At 42.9% G+C, this 16,574-nt stretch overlaps 1 protein-coding gene across 1 annotated transcript in view; it reads right to left on the bottom strand.

The window, feature by feature from the left end:
* The window catches only part of erfl3 (Ets2 repressor factor like 3), a 42,108-nt gene that overhangs the window by 24,311 nt on the left and 1,223 nt on the right, over positions 1-16,574 (bottom strand). The gene's annotated exons all lie outside the window — the stretch shown is intronic.

Genomic DNA, 16,574 nt, shown 5'->3' with positions numbered 1-16,574 from the left:
ACTCTAGACGTTATCCCAGGACGATGTGATGTTAAGTTAACTGAAACTGAATATAAATTCATTTTCAGCAATTTTCAAGCAAAAACCCTGATTGTTCTAACTTTTCTCATATTGGAGAATTTGTTAGATTTTTTGTTAAATGTGACCATTAACTGTGAGGACATGAATGGAAAAAACTGGGGGGAAAAACAGGTTATAAACAATTTTCTGTTAAAATAATTTATTCTCAATCTTTTAACATGGTTTGAATGCCATTACTTAAGACTTAAAAACTCATATTACTTAAATATCATTCCTTTTTTTCCCAGACTTTAAAAAGCAAATGCCTGACCATGTGACTGAAATCCCGCACAATACCCAGCTGGCCTGTGTTTCTAAAGTCCACAGCCACACTGGAGTAAATTAGACGTTGCCTAAATACCACAACAACCATTTTCCTGTAAGATGTGTGTGCATGTGTGCATTTGTGGTCTCAGAGATCGGTGGTATTTTTGGGGGGGTGGTTTCCTGGAATGCGCCACGCCCACCAGAGCGGGACAGGACCTTAAGAATTGTCATGCATCGCAAAAAAAGATGTTTTTCCTCTGTGTGTGTCCATGCATGTCATTTTTCACATGCAACTAATCTGTCAAGAGTCAAATCCAACACAAACAACAACAACGGCAAATTCAGAGAGACTTTTAACCACAGCTTTGAGATGATGACCAGTTTAAAATATGTAGAAAGATTAAAAAAATAAAAGATAAAACATCAAACAAGTGAGCACTCCATGCTGAAACCTCAGGCCTGTATATACATACTTGCAAACTTACTTGTGTGTGTGCATGTGACAGCCTGCACCGTAGAGAAGTCAGAATTACCGAACATAAATGACAGTAATACACACAGAGTGTCAACCTGTTGAAAAGATTGAGCCAGAAAAACAAGTCCACAATAACAGCTACAGACTGAAACACTCTGTGTGTATATATATTTGTTTGTGAGTGTGTGTCAGTGCTGACTCAGTGTATGCGTTTGTAATACAGGCTTCACAATGCAAACTCTCCGCCATTCTCTAGCGTCTCTCTCTCTCTCTCTCTTACACTGTGTCCTAGCAACCAGACACTTAACGCCTAAAAATAACCCCCCCAGAACAGAAATGAACACAAAAAAAAAAGGAGGAAAAAAAAAGAAAGCATAAATGGGCAATTAATCGTTTCAAGCCTGGAACATGGACTCATGTAGGTATGGGGAATGGAAGGGAGGAAAGGACGCAAATGGAGAGATGGTGGGAGGGAGAGAGAGACAGAGAGAGAGGAAAGGAGTGGGATGATGAATGTGCCAGCAACAGGTAGTCATCAGGAGACAGAGTTCTGTGCTACATGACAGTTTATGTGTGTGTGTGTGTGTGTGTGTGTGTGTGTGTGTGTGTGTGTGTGTGTGTGTGTGTGTGTGTGTGTGTGTTTGCTGGCTTTGGCTGGGAACAAGACAGAACTTTTCCACCTTCTCCAAAAGCAGGGGCCGCTCAAGGCAAACAAGGCTGCAGTGCAAAGCAACCCAGTCGCCCTGCAACAAGCTGGCAACAGAATCACACGCTACACATCAAAAACACTCACAGAGGTCTCTCTGTTTGCCCCCTCCCCACACACACACACACACACACACATCCCATATCTGAACACGGAGGAATAAAATATTCCAAAACTAAGTGAAAGACAACTGACTCATGGACACGTATGGCGGGGCCTGCTGTCTAGCATCAGAAGTCAACACATTCCGCAGCGGATTAACATTCAAGATGCGTGAAGGCAAGTGAGAGACGAGGCTGGGAGACACCTGATCTCTCCAGCAGACGTCTTAACAGCTTGGGATGAGGAGTTCATGATCCTTTTATATCCAGGGCAGCGCAACACAGGCAAGAATATCCTAAAACAATGTTAAAACTACATGGCAAGAGTCCAACTTCTTTCAGCTTTAAAAACCCACACATCGTTTTCCATGATTAAGTCTGTTTGATATTATTTACTCCAAATTAGGAGATCTTGCACAAACAGTTGCTGTGTTTTAAACTGTAATCAGAAAAGAATTGCTTTGGATATAAAACATTCCAGAATAAATTAATGTGGTACTTCTGCAATAATTAAAAGTAATATAAATGTGGTTTAGGGCGGCACGGTGGCGCAGTGGGTAGCGCTGTCGCCTCACAACACAGCGGGTCTGGGTTCGAGTCCCGCTCTGTGCGGAGTTTGCATGCTCTCCCCGTGTCTGCGTGGGTTCTCTCCGGGTTCTCCGGCTTCCTCCCACCTCCAAAAACATGCGCTTCAGGTTGATTGGCCGGTCCCAAATTGCCAGTAGGAGTGAGAGTGTGTGTGTACGTGGTTGTATGTCTTTATGTGTGGCTCTGCGGTGCACTGGCGTCGTGCCCGGAGTGTCCCATGCCAGCTGAGATAGGCTCCAGCTCCCCGTGACCCGCTACAGCGGATAAAGCGGCAGAAAATGAATGAATGAATAAATGTGGTTGAGTGAAAGAACAGATTTATTTTCCAGTTTTGCTATCTTGGACAAAACAGTTAAGGCTTGGATTCAGATGTAAACACTGCATGAGACAAAATTGCCTCAATGGGGCCCCAGGTTTTCTCACCTTTTCAAATAGCAGGCATTCTCAACCGAGTGGTAAAACTTGAAGCAATTCAGCTCCTGGCATGCATATTTTCTGTCATTTCCAGAAACGGTCCAGAAATAATCTTGTTATGAGCACGAGCCTTGAGAATTCAGATTTTTGTGTATCCATCAAACAACGACTGTGAAAAACCTGCTTCATATTCAGGCATTACATTTTACTCCATGCAGCTTCCATTTTTTAATGACTTAACTTCTAAGTATTAGCTGGTGAAAGAAATTTGTTTACTGACAGGAAAAATTGATTATTGATTATTACTTTAACTGATGACTCATCATTTTCCCGAGTCCGCTTACTTAGCGTGGTGTATACATCACCTTTTTCTTCAAAGAATCTATTTATATGACACAGCAGGAAGCCTTGTTCATTTACATGATGATGACAATGATGATGCAGTCATATAATGCTCTGTCCTTCATACCCTGGACACTCTGGTTGGAAGATCCTGATGTAATGGAATACTTCACATCGACACACTCTTGGGTTGCTGATACCGTAAATATGTAATTCAATAAACGCTTTTGTCAACAAATTTTATTCCATGTCTTTATTATTATTAAACTTAAAATGTCCAAACTCAATTGAGTTGGGGGAGATTTAATGTTTGCAACACCAGACTTAGACAAACTGAAACGCAGTTTTTAGTGATGACCTCATACACTGAAAGCACAGTCACAGATTCACTAACGCCTGATACCACGGGATGCATGTTAACACCTACATCCCATATTGTGCTATATTTCGCAATAACTTGCGATTCAAAAACGAATGTTTTACCCAAACACATTCTCCTCTTAAATAATGTCTGTTTTATCAACACGTGGTTGTTTCCGTTTGTGTCGCCTCGGCAGATACTGAAGAAACAGGTTCTACACATCTTAAACTCTCCAACGGGTACCCTATGGATGTACTGTACTCCGTAAGCATGTTTGTTATGAGCTGCCTGCTGTTGTTCAGGCTGGAGGTGAGACTGAAATAGGTGATGGTCTCCGGGGAATCGTGTTTTTCTCTCTAATGCTCACTGAGCTGATGGTGGCTGGCGTTTATTGTGTAATGCATATAGTGTAGTTCAAACTTACAAAGGTGGGGAAGAAAGAAAATTAACAGTAGCATGAAAGCAGGACAGATTTTCTTGTAAACTATGCAGAAAAACAACATTGGAATAGCACTTGTTGATGAAGTAAACAGGCTCTCATCTAAAATACACACTTACGCACACTCCCTTGTTGGTTCATGTCATCATCAGGGGGGAGATAAAAGTGTCTTAAGGCGAAGCAGAGGGCTGGTAGCCTGGTATTCTAAATGGTCCCCGGGGAGACGAGTGAACAGGGGACAGCGGTGGCTTACCAAACAGCACTGTTGTCCCGCTGCTTGGGGATGAACACCTTTGGAGGCGTAGATAACTTCTAGCTTCCAAAGTGCTAAAACATCGGTAATTACAAAAACTACGACTGAGACATTTCAAAACACCACAGCATCAACATGATGTAAGCGAGCCAGGATGAAGCTGGTGGGTTTAAGTAAGTTAAAAAAAAATCAAAAAAGATTTAATGTAAATGAAAAAGGATTTGTAAAAAAAAAAAAAAAAAAAAAAGAATAAAATAATAATAATAAAAAAAGAAGAAAGTACTTTATACAGTACTTAACACAAATACTTTTCAAAAAAAGTACTAAAAAAGTACTTAAAAAAGTAAAAAAGTTAGGGAAAAAAGTACTTTTAAAAAAATGTACTCAAAAATGTACTTAAAACAAATACTTTTGTACTTGTTATACAAAAAATACAAAAGTCTCAGGTGCTAATGTATATTTTTTCGCCACAGTGGTTCCTGAGCATCAGTGTCATCCATAAGTAGTACTAAAAATACACAATCCAATTCAATTAACCCATTCCCTTCCTCTACTTCTAGTCCTACTCCCCCACTCCACTCCTCACTCCCCCAAAACAACTCCCCTCTGTGTTCAACCCTGGGCGCTTTCCTGCCATTCTTCTATCTCTGCTAATTTTAGATGATGGAAAAAAGCTTTCTGTCCACATCTGCTAGTCATTCTTTAAGAGGTTTGTGTGTGTGTGTGCGTGTGTGTGTGTGTGTGTGTGTGTGTGTGTGTGTGTGTGTATGTGCGTGCGTGTGTGTGTGTGAATGTTTGGTAAGCCATACTGGAAAAAAGGTCAAAGGGAGAAAGCAGTGAAATGTATAAAACAACCAGGGAAAGACAGAGAAAGCTTGAATACACACATTTTGATGTAAAACAAGAACAAACTGTCATCATGAATAAAGATGGTGTGACAACATTTAGTGATACAGATCCGCTCGATTCACCTCAAAGTCATTGGATGTGTGACGATACTGCTGCTCAACACAATGTTGTGAACAACTTGTCCCGACAGAAGACCATTTAGTCCTCACTGCTTTTTGGGAAACGCGGTCGCCTTTCATCCTGAGTGAACACAGCAAATGTTGAAAACAAAACACATACACACACACACACCTGCACATGATTTGCGTCACAGTGGGCCGTGGAAGGGGGGCGCGCAGAGGGCAGAACGCAGCATGTTTATGTGTGTGTGTTTATCCCATCGTAAACAGGGACAACAGACGCATGCCGTGTGACCGCCTGTCGCCACTTTCTCTTCTTCCCCGACTCTTCTCACCCTTCACTCAGTGTCTCCTGCCATCCGTCAGGGCTAGTTCCTGAGCCCCCCCCCCCCCCCAACTACCCCCTCCCTGCCTCCTTCCTTCGTCTCCTTTAACCCTCATCTCCTCTTGGTCAGCTTGTTAAGCATGTCTCCTAAAGCTGATTAAGTAGTGTTGATCAGCCTTATGTAACGTTCACCTCACACACACACACGCACACACACACACACACACACACACACACACACACACCGCTGCTGGCCAGCCGGCTGTACTGTCATCCTGCTTCTGTGTGTGTGACGTGCGAGAGAGATTGAGGGAAATCAGAGAAGGGAATTTTGTACAATTGCTTCACAAAACACAAAAAGAAACATGTGCAAACACACACAATCTTATAGAGACCCCCTAGTTCCGACATTGCATCAGGTAAGACACACACACATCGATGTGACTCATAAATACATAATGAATGATTAAAAAAAAACAAACTTCCAGGCACACGACACACACATATGTACACACATTATCACCATATTGGTGGTGCATGTAAACACAACCCTGTTCCAGATCACATTCACTGAGTCAACCAATCAGTGCGCGCTGACAGGTTACAGAAGACGACCCGGTTCCCTGTTCCCTCTTCTCCTGGTCTGCACTTAACACTGCCTCATGGGAAAGATTAGAATCCTCAGCTGGACCACATAGAGCCGGGCGTTATGCAAGAGCCCCGGAGAGGGAGGAAGACAGCCAGGGAGAGACTGATGGTGATGTAACCGGAGAGAAGAGCAAAAATCTAGAAACAAAGGGCAAAGGCCCATTAATGCTGCATATTAAAGACGGATACGGATATGGATGGAGTCTTCTGTAAGTCGTCTGCTATCCCCCTACGTCAGGGGTATCAAACTCTTTTTCACCGAAGGCCACATCAGCATCATGGCTATCCTCAAAGGGCCAGATGTAACTTATAAATGTAACTAAATGTAACTCAATGTAATGCAAAATACATGTAACTACTGCTTAATGTTTAATAACTGACTTACTTATTCAAGTTACAAACATGACAGTTCTCTCTTATAATATAGTTATAATTTGTCAGGTTATGAAACCCACAAAACTCCATCAATCAAGGATCAAACAATCCAATGGAACAAAGAGAAGTAACATCAAACACAAGTTAGGAACTTAACTTTGTTTAAAACATTTCTGTCAATGTTAAAAAGTGCTTAATAACTGCATTGTGGGAAATGTAGTTTTTGGTCAAAGCACACTTTTGACCCATTTATTTTTAGACACACTGACCTTTAATGCTCTGGCAGGCCACATAAAATGATGTGGTGGGCTACATTCGGCCCCCGGGCCTTTCAGTTTGACACATGTGCCCTATGTGATCTGGAACAGAGGTTATGGGTCTGCACAAAATGGAGCACCACCCGAAATGGTTGAAAGGCATGTAGCTACAATTAACTTTTGAAAGCTCCCTGTTCTGCTGCGGTTGTTGACTTCAAAAATGTATGTCAGTATAAAGCTGCTGATGGACGGTGACGTTTGCAGATTGCTGAATCCCCTTCGCAGAAAAACGGAAAAATGGATCAAGAGAAAATTTAGAATAAAGGAAGTGTGTGCGACACAGTACCAGCTAGACATCTGAACAATGGCGGCTACAATCTGTTCTTCAACGCAATGAGCTCAACAGTAAACACAAAGCTGGCAGAGACTCTCACATCCCGGCCCCAGAATCACATTAATTCAGACCTTTTCAGACGATTTCAGATCAATCTGTCTTATATTGGGTTTCATTACAGCCTCCTTTAGAGGGAAATGGGACTAATACATCAATATCAACAATATCAACTGACGCTGACGTTCCACATTATCGCTGACAGACTTTTAAAATCGTCAAAATGATCCCACTTACAAGAATTTTTCTGAATCACTACCACTATATATTGTGATTTCAGCCCACATCCAGATGAAATGTCACATTCTCTATATCATAAACATCCACACTGCTGTCTAGAAAAAATTTATCATATATAATAATAATAATGTGTGATTTGGACTGCCTGACAAATCCCAGAATGAAGACATCCCCTGTGACTTTCTTCTAAACTTGTGTGTTTATTGATGGAGCCATCATGGCTGCGACTTAGGAGTGTTGAACACGCATCGGTTTATACTGCATGTTCTGGATGATACGAGTTTTCAGCTGCAATGTCCTTCTATCCTCGAGGTTTGTAGGGGTTGTCTTTGGATAAAAGTGTGAAACGAAAGCACAGGTGTGAGGAGAAACAGACAGAAAAAGATAAGAAAAGAAGTAGAAAAAATAGAGACTTAATGAGTCATGGATAAGGAAGGAAGCTCACGGAGATGACAGACAGGGGTGGGGTGGGGGAGTTGAACTTTCTCCCCTCCATCAGCATGTTGGATGGTGTTATGTAAGAACTGACTATACACACACTGATTACCTTCGCTTGGAGAAACTCATAAAATGAGGCGCTACCTCCCTGTGAGTGTGTGTGTGTGTGTGTGTGTGTGTGTGTGTGTGTGTGTGTGTGTGTGTGTGTGTGTGTGTGTAGAGTGACGGGGGTGGGGGTGTGTGGGGTGATACGTGGGTATGAACATACAGTCATGTTACTTCTCAATTTCACACACAATGATGTGAGTGCATATTACACAGACAGCGGACATGACGAAAAAAAAACAAACTATTGTTCTGAATTCTGATTCAAAAGGGCTCAGATCATCCATCGGAGGTGTAGCGTAGCACGGGAGTTCCCCACGAAATGACAGCTGCAACACACACACACACACACCAGTAAACCCAGGTGCTTTGGTTCAAAACACAGTAAACCCCTTTCTAAAGAAAAATCTGTCACCTGGACAAATATAAAAATATCATTATAAAACCAAAATAGATGATAAAGTACTTGAGTCAGTTTAGTTAATAATTGGACTATAGCAGGGTAACACTCAGGCTAACATCGGTGTTAACTGTCACTATAGTTTTGATTTCAGACAGCAAGATGTCTATGTATGTTCTCAGTTATCCAGGTCATGGTTATCCAAAGCTGTTTAAATCAATCCACTGGACTTTTAAGAAAGTTTCACGAAGGTGTTTCGCCTCTCATCCAAGGGGCTTCTTCAGTTCTCGTGGTGGCTGCTGGCCAGGTTTAAAATTGTTCCTGTTCCCATCCAGAAATTTTTTTGTTAATTCAAAGATTCTGGTGGTGCTGATGACTCACAGAAAGAACATCCTGGGTTCAAATCCACTCAGGGACGTAGGACTATAGATTCTACATGTTCTCCTTGTGTCTGGGTGGGTTCTTCAGCTTCTTCCTATTTTTACAATTCACGCTTGTGATGATGATGATGATGATGATGATGATGATGTCACACCAGAGTGAGCAGAAAAAAAAAAAAGGAAATGACATCGATCATGTGGAAGAAATGTGATTACAAAAGCTGAGATGTAGAAGAAACCGCTGCGTTACACAACAGCGTGTTTGTGGCTGTCATCTGATTGTTTGGTTTTTTACCTCGCGGCGCAGCTCGGAAATAAAAGCAACCGTGGATTAAGCAAATGGCTGTGAGAAAAAGTGATGCCGTATCCAATACCACAGAGAAACGTGTGTGCACGTTCATCAATGAGTCAAGCATATGCATGGATCTCAGCGTCCCACACACACACACACCTCTGCAATGCGCCTCCTCTTCCAGCTAACCTAAGGGAGAAAGTTTAACGTGGTGCTGAACCCGACTAATACTCGGGCCAGACGAGAACAATAACCCTACGAACACAACACCCACACAGACACACACGCAAAAAAATAGTGAGGTTATGAGCTAGGGGCATAACCGAAGACAAAGTTGCATTCAAGATAATCCGTGTCATGTTCAACGGACGTGTGTGTGTGTGTGTGTGTGTGTGTGTGTGTGTGTGTGTGTGTGTGTGTGTGTGTGTGTGTGTGTGTGTGTGTGTGAGACACAAAAAAGATTCACTGTGATTATGATTCCATCACTCCTAGTTCAAACTCTCCCATCTTTCTGTAGCCCGCAGTCAAACTGAACATAATGTTTATGATTTGCGCCTCTTGCCAGCCAAAGAATGCTGCATGGTTTCCAAGGTAACGTGTACACAAAGTATTGATATTTAGGCAGATGCTTAATGCGTATGTTGGCAGCTACAATCCAAACAGGTCACGTAAATACAGTAATATGGGCTTACATCATAACTCAAAGAATAACTTTAAATTCAGAATACACTTTGGGCACTGATATTGATGGAATGTATTCTGTAGCCACTGAAGTCACAACACCAATTTAAATCAGGTCTTCATCAATGAAATGTGTCATATCTTGTTTGAATTTCAATAACATTGGGTTTAAAAGCCCTTCTCTTAATACTCTGTTATCCATCTGTTATGACTGAGCACTTTTTATCCATTTTCACTTCTGCTTGTGCCTTTCAAGCTCATTTCCCCCCCCCCCCCCTCCTTCCCTTTGTTGGATAAATCCCCGTGCTTCTCTTGACCCATTCCTCCCTGTGTTCCCCTTCCCTTCACACCCTGTGACTGGTCAGGTGACCCGGCTCTCTGGCTTCCTCATCAAAAGCTTTAATCCCCTTAAAACAACCGTCACTGTGTGTGATTTATGTATGGTAGGCCTATATCTGTGTGCGCCCACCCCTTAGAGCTGCCTTGTTGTTACATAATTTCGCTGGAACTCGTCTGATGCTAAAAATGGACATGGATAAAACTATTGTGACGGAGGGCAGGGCTACTGTACAGAGGCGGTAACACACATCTACACACAGCAGGGACTGGAGCTGCTAAACCCTGATGTCATCAACTAGAGATTCATAGTTTAAGCTTCTTCATTAATCAGTCACGATGATGTTCAATAGGAGATCATAATGATGAAGCTTTAAATTATATACGATCTTAATGAAAGCACAGGCCAGTCAAATTTGTGCATTTTAGATTGAACTTTATCCAAAAAGGTCAGAGTCAAAAAACACTGAATGCGGCATCTCTGGCTGGCTGGCTGGATGGATGGACAGAGGCACTAAAGGACTGGAGACGAGTGGTGCACGATGTAAACACACTCACGCCTGGACTAACTCCTAAGAAATATGTGACGAGATGAACATAGTGTGTGCATCCGTGCGTGCGTGTGTGTGTCTGTGTGCGCGCGTAAGAGGATACGTTATGTCTTGTGAAGCACTGATGGTCGACTTTGTCATTAAAGTTTAATCACTATGCTTTCCTATAAATACATCTCCAATGATCCCATGTATTATTCAGTCTCTCTTGGGCCGGTGTACACACAGATACACAAGAAGAGAAAAACGCAGACACACACCTGGACAGCCGGTGTCAGCGCCCCGTAAGAAGGAGATCCTGTGGACACTTAGGACGACAATGGACAATAGTCAGATGTTTGTCCTCCTCTGAGTGCAATCTAGACTTTTCCATATGAATGTACGTCTTTGAAGGAGCTCAAGACGATGTGTGTGTTTGTGTGTGTGTGTGTGTGTGTGTGTGTGTGTGTGTGTGTGTCTGTGTGTGTGTCTGTGTGTGTGTGTGTGTGTGTCTGTGTGTGAGCATGCATGTATGCTCAGATGCCAACTTCCACCCGATACCAGCTTGAGGTCTAAGCCTGAATTCCAGCTCACAGTTTGAATTGTCAGGGTAACTCTGGGAACACCAGAAACCAACTCTCACTGATGCACTTTGACAAGAACAGACGGATTTCTGCTCTTTTCAAACCATCTCAACAGAAAACTTTGCTGTGTCTGTTCACCCAGTGCTGCTGGCTGATAAATCAGGGTGGCCCAGTGAAAAAGACGAGACAGGATTGGGTGACATAAAGCAGGAGGACTGGGAAGAGAGAAGGAAAGACGAGGAGGCGGCTAATGGAAGAGGAGCTGCCCCAGGGGTATTCATCCATGGATTGGTGACACAGGAATGATAGTAAGAGGGAGGAGATGATGGGAGGGTCAATCGATAGTTAAAAAGGTTTCTCTACCCTACAGACAGACACGCATCGGTGTGCTCTCAAACACATACCACTCTTCTTACAAACACAATTCATGACTCCATCTGGCTCTAAAGTGAAACGTCTCGCTAAACGGTGGCGTACGGGGCGATCATTCGCTCTAGTTTGATGTAAAAGAACAGTTTTGTGTTTCTATATCTTGAGTGTAGAGTGTTGGCGTTGCCTGGCAGGATGAAATTAGCTGATACACCCCTGAGGATGTCCATTTTTCATTTACCACTTACACACGGATAAAGAAAGTTTGTCTTTTTACTGCTTACTCGAGTGAACACAGAGCCATTTTCAGATGTAATTATGCGGCGTGTGTATGCACACACACCTGCAAACAGTCCAGCTGTTATTAACATGTCTATGGTCAAAAGGGGAAAAAACTGCTTTTCTTGACATAAAAGAAGTAAAACTCAAGAGTTGATCTGCTCTGAATCAATCTTTAGATGAACAATAGTCGGGAACAGTTTGTTCCGGCGTGGACACGTCTTATGGCGTTCCCACCTGAAGCCCTGCCTTTCAGTTGCGCATTACTTTCTCGCTCACATAAGACTGGAAATAGTTGGCTCAAAGTTCAAAATGAGCTTTGTCAAAGGAGAACAGGTCTGAACACGGGGGCAGAGACACAAACTAGATAAAGACAGAAACACAAGCCAGCGCAGCAAGAGGCAAGACAGGCAGAGGAAGAGGAAAGACTGGTTGAAAAGAAGGCTCCAAAACGTGATCTTGCATTCCTTACACGGGGTGCTGGGAGGGAGGGAGAGAGGTGAGGAAAAAGGAGGGAGGAATAGGAGAAGAGAGAGAGAGGGAATAAGGGGAGGGTGACAAGAGAAAGTTTAACTTGGCGCCAGACACCATTTCAATACCCGGCAGCCGACCACACAGACTCGCACAAAATATCGACACTATGCGAGCTGCACAGACGTCCTTTTGGTGACTTCCCATCGTCCAAAATTAGATTAGATATTTGTCCTCCACCCGGCTCCCTGGGTCCAGCACAGAGGCAGATTCCCAGATAAAAATAGCTTGAGGAACTATTCAAACACTGCTGCCTTTCTGCTGGGAGTGTCTGCTGACTGCACTGGACTTAAGGGGTTAGGGAGAGGTTAGGAGCTCCACTCACCGCCTCCCTTTATCAGAGGGTCTGGGAGAACCCTTTGTTTTTTTGTTTTATCACATCTGAAGAGGCACAAATAGCAGAAACATGTCAAGTTAAGGCAAAATAAAAATGTTTCAAATTTGATAGCACCAAATTTTTAAAACATAAGTAATCAGTGATTAATGTAATGATTGAAGTTTTCGAACTGGGCCGACAGCTTGTGTTCCAGGAACTCTTCACCCTCTGAGCTCAGGATGTATTTAGTTGACATCAAACAGGCGATGCAAATGATTGGGTTCTCTTTTTTTTTTTGTCATGCAAATCCAAAATAACTGCAGCGTAACGGCACTGCAGTGTGTGACACTAGCTAGCGTTCTAGTGTTGTGCAAGCAAACAAGACATGTCATTAAAAAACAGCACCTTCCTGTCTCGTGCCTGATGTTGGAACTCTTGGATCTCACGCCATCTCCCAAAGCTTGAAATAAAATAGAAACAAAACCTCATAACTGGAGGAGATGAATGGAGCAACCTGATCTTAACCGGTGTGTTTAAGTCTATGTATCATCACTCAAATGTGTTTCAATGGTGCCGCCCTCACTAAGAACGTGTTATAGATACAGAAGCTCCTACATACACACTTCAAACAGTTCCTTCACGACACTAACCCACCCACTATACCTTATCTCTTTTAAATAGACACCTGATATTCTTTTACAGTAAAACATTCTGCGTTGACTGACTCACCTCTATAGAAGTGCCACGACGTAAAAGTCCCCATATTACATTACCATTCACATGCACGCAAACACAAACAGGTGCCCTACAGCACAAATCACAATTCAAGCGCACAAACACTTCATAACATGAATCTTGACACCGATTTGAAAGGAAACGCTTAGCGAGTGTGTCGGGGGGAGTAATAGATGCATCTGGATGACGCTTGCAGGAAAAACACTTTCCTTTTTCAAAAATAATTCGCCATTTTTTGGGGACTTGTTTCTTCAAACACTTTTGTTCAAATAGTTCTAAGGAAGAATTTAAATTATGTTTGCCTATGAATGCTCACATTCCTTTCTTCTGGAGTCAACGGGTTTATGAGTGTGTACAGGAAAGAGATAGTAACTGTTGTGTTTTCCCCTCATATGTAATGCAACACAGCCGGCAACTATTAACCTTCTAAGCAGGAATGTGGGAGGTCCAAGAATTCCAATAAATAGCAGCAGTGTGTGTGAGTGTGTGTGTGCACTCTGGATGTGTGTGTGTACTCACACACCCATTCCTTAAAGTGGCACAGTTATCTGCCGATGCCATCCAGACCAGACTGTTTGCCATCGTTGACTGATAGCGAATGTGGTCAATATAGGGTTGTGCTGCGGCTGTGACCAATGGCGTTACAACAAAACTAGGCTCACACACACACACACACACACACACACACACACACACATACACACACGCGGCCAGCCTGGGGGCACATCTACTACTGCAGTTGTGTTATCAGGGTAAAAGGGCGGTCTTAAATGGAGGGCGCCAATCAAACATCTGATCAAACAGATCTAAAAGGCAGATAATCAATAGATGGGCAAATGTGACATTAATGTGTTGGACCCCCCCCCCCCCGCGGGGCGAAGGAGGGAACAGGCTGGCAGCAGTGTGGTCAGAAACACCCCGGCTGGTCAGGCTGATGCTGTCTTGTTGGTTGTGGTCGTTGGTTGTGGTCAAGGGCAGCGCAGGACAAATAGTGAGGAGGTCCATTAGTGTCAACTGGCTAAACACATTGTTCCCTTTGGGGAAAGTCCTGGATAAAACCAGACATTTCCACCACTGAAGGCCAGAATTTCTCCAGCAGATGTTATTTGTCAACTTCATATCACAGGCAGCGATAATAAAAGCTTTGAAAAGGATCAGTTGTAAAATTAATCTCTATTATATTGAACATGCCTGTCAATATTTCCTCAATTAAAAATACTACACAAGAATAATTTTTTTACACGCAAACAAACATACAAAACTGACTCTTAACACATAACAGACTTTGCCAGGTTGTTGGGTTTTTTTTCCCCACAGAGGAGATAACCACTTTTGTTCCGGAACATCATCTGTTTGAGGCTTAAAGCAAAGCTGGCTGAGCCCGATCACAGCAGGACACTGTCCCATAAACCCGGCTGTAAAACTGTATTGGAATAATGGGTGGTAGTGGTTTTGCTGTGGTCAGCACTGCGAGGGAGTTTTCACAGATAAGGCTAATCGCTGCACTTATCATCACAATGGTTGTGTGTTGAGATTGAAAAGCATATGCTAGCAATCACACACATTAACCAACACAGGGAAAAGGTGAAATGTGTTTCTTTTCTTTTAATTTCTTCACAAATATTTGTATTTTTCTCTCTCTCACACACACACACACACACACAAGCACGCACAAGTACGGTCTCGTTACTTGTCAAAAGCACCACCAAACTATGAGCTACTCCGCACCATTATGAGTACAATGAGAGGTCCCTGGCCCCACAAGTCCACACACAATCAGCCCCAAGGCCTGCCCCACTCCCACCATTGTCCCACACTCCACACAGACACACAATGGTCACTCCAGAGGCAGGGGTCCCGCTATGCAATTCCATCACACAAAGGCACAACCAGGCCTTATCCCGTCCCGTCAGAGAAAACAGAATGACGGAGGTGACAGAAGAAAAAAACTTCGACCCTTGGGGTGGGACAGAGGAGGAAAAAAAAGTGTGTAACCCAAAGTGTAAAGTGTGACGGGGGTGTGAGTAGGAAGACTGAGATGTACAGTGGGTAAGTTATTACTGTAGGGGAGTGATCTTATCACAAATGCTTAATTAATCATTAGCACAACCCCTGATGGCACACAAAAGGCAGCTATATGACTTTATAAAGAAGACAAGATATTACATACCGACAATTACCTACTTGATGACTAAGGGAAGTTGTAGAGGTCTTTTCTTTTCTTTAACCAAATCCACAGGCTAAATCAAACATGTACAAAAATCCCACAATAGAGCAATAATTTGATCAATCCTCTATCGCAGCAGAAACTATCGTGTATTAAGGCTGATGAAATGACTGGAAAACAGGAGAGCAAGGGAAAAGAATGGCACTGGAGAGACAGGAGGTAAGCTCCATAGTGACAGTTGCTTATCATATGGGACATAATCCCCCCCCCCCCCCCCCCATCATCATCAAACATCCGACAAAGAGATGATTACGTTTGTCTATCCTACATCCCAGCATTCTCATATATCCCCCTCCTGCATTGGAAAAACTGATGTTAAAGATGGGATCCAACATCCTGATTGCAAACGCAGAAACACCATGAGAGCAGACGGGACAGCATCACAGATTAACCTGGTGGAAAAAAATCCAGCTTTAGGCATTACTATAAAATCAGATCTGATTTGAGACAATACCTCTGAGACTGACATGTCTTAATTCCCAACTACTGCTGGACAGAATAATCAGATAGTTAATCAAAAGAAAACCAATCAATATATGTTGCTTTTCTTTGGTTGTACATTCAAATTCACACAACGGATTCAAAAACTATTAATCAATTTATAGAAATTTCCCATTTGATCTGAAGTTATCTGCTGTCAGTTTGATGCTGAGCAATAAAAAGTTTACTGGTGGTTGGATCTGATGCAGCGTCATGGCAGACACCCCAGGGCTGCTGCAGGGAGAAGGTCTGAATGTGCAGGAATGCGGAGGGCTGAGGGGCTGAATCTGGGTGCTGGGGAGTCAGGACTGACCCGGGTGGGGGGAGGGGAGAAGAACATCTAAAAGAGGTCCTGAAGCTACGCCAAACACTCGCAAGAAATGTCTGATGAAGTCATCGCATTGTTCCCACAAGGAAAACAACAGAGACAGTTAGTGATACTTTCATTTGTCATCCACAAAATCTCCTGTGATGAGTCAATACAAATTAATGTAGTTTGGTGAATTAAAAAAAAACATCATGTCTGGCATGATCTGAAATACTGATAATACTTCCACTTCCTCCTTTATGTGGAAGAATACTTTGTCCTCCACGGAAGAAAGCAAGAACAAACTTATGCAAGAATTTGAAGAATTACATGAAATGACACACAGTTCATTACTGGAAATCCCCCCCCCCCAT

Source organism: Antennarius striatus, chromosome 9 (genome assembly GCF_040054535.1).
Source record: "Antennarius striatus isolate MH-2024 chromosome 9, ASM4005453v1, whole genome shotgun sequence".
Taxonomy (NCBI): Eukaryota; Metazoa; Chordata; class Actinopteri; order Lophiiformes; family Antennariidae; genus Antennarius; species Antennarius striatus.
This window is presented reverse-complemented; position numbering and strand designations above follow the sequence as displayed.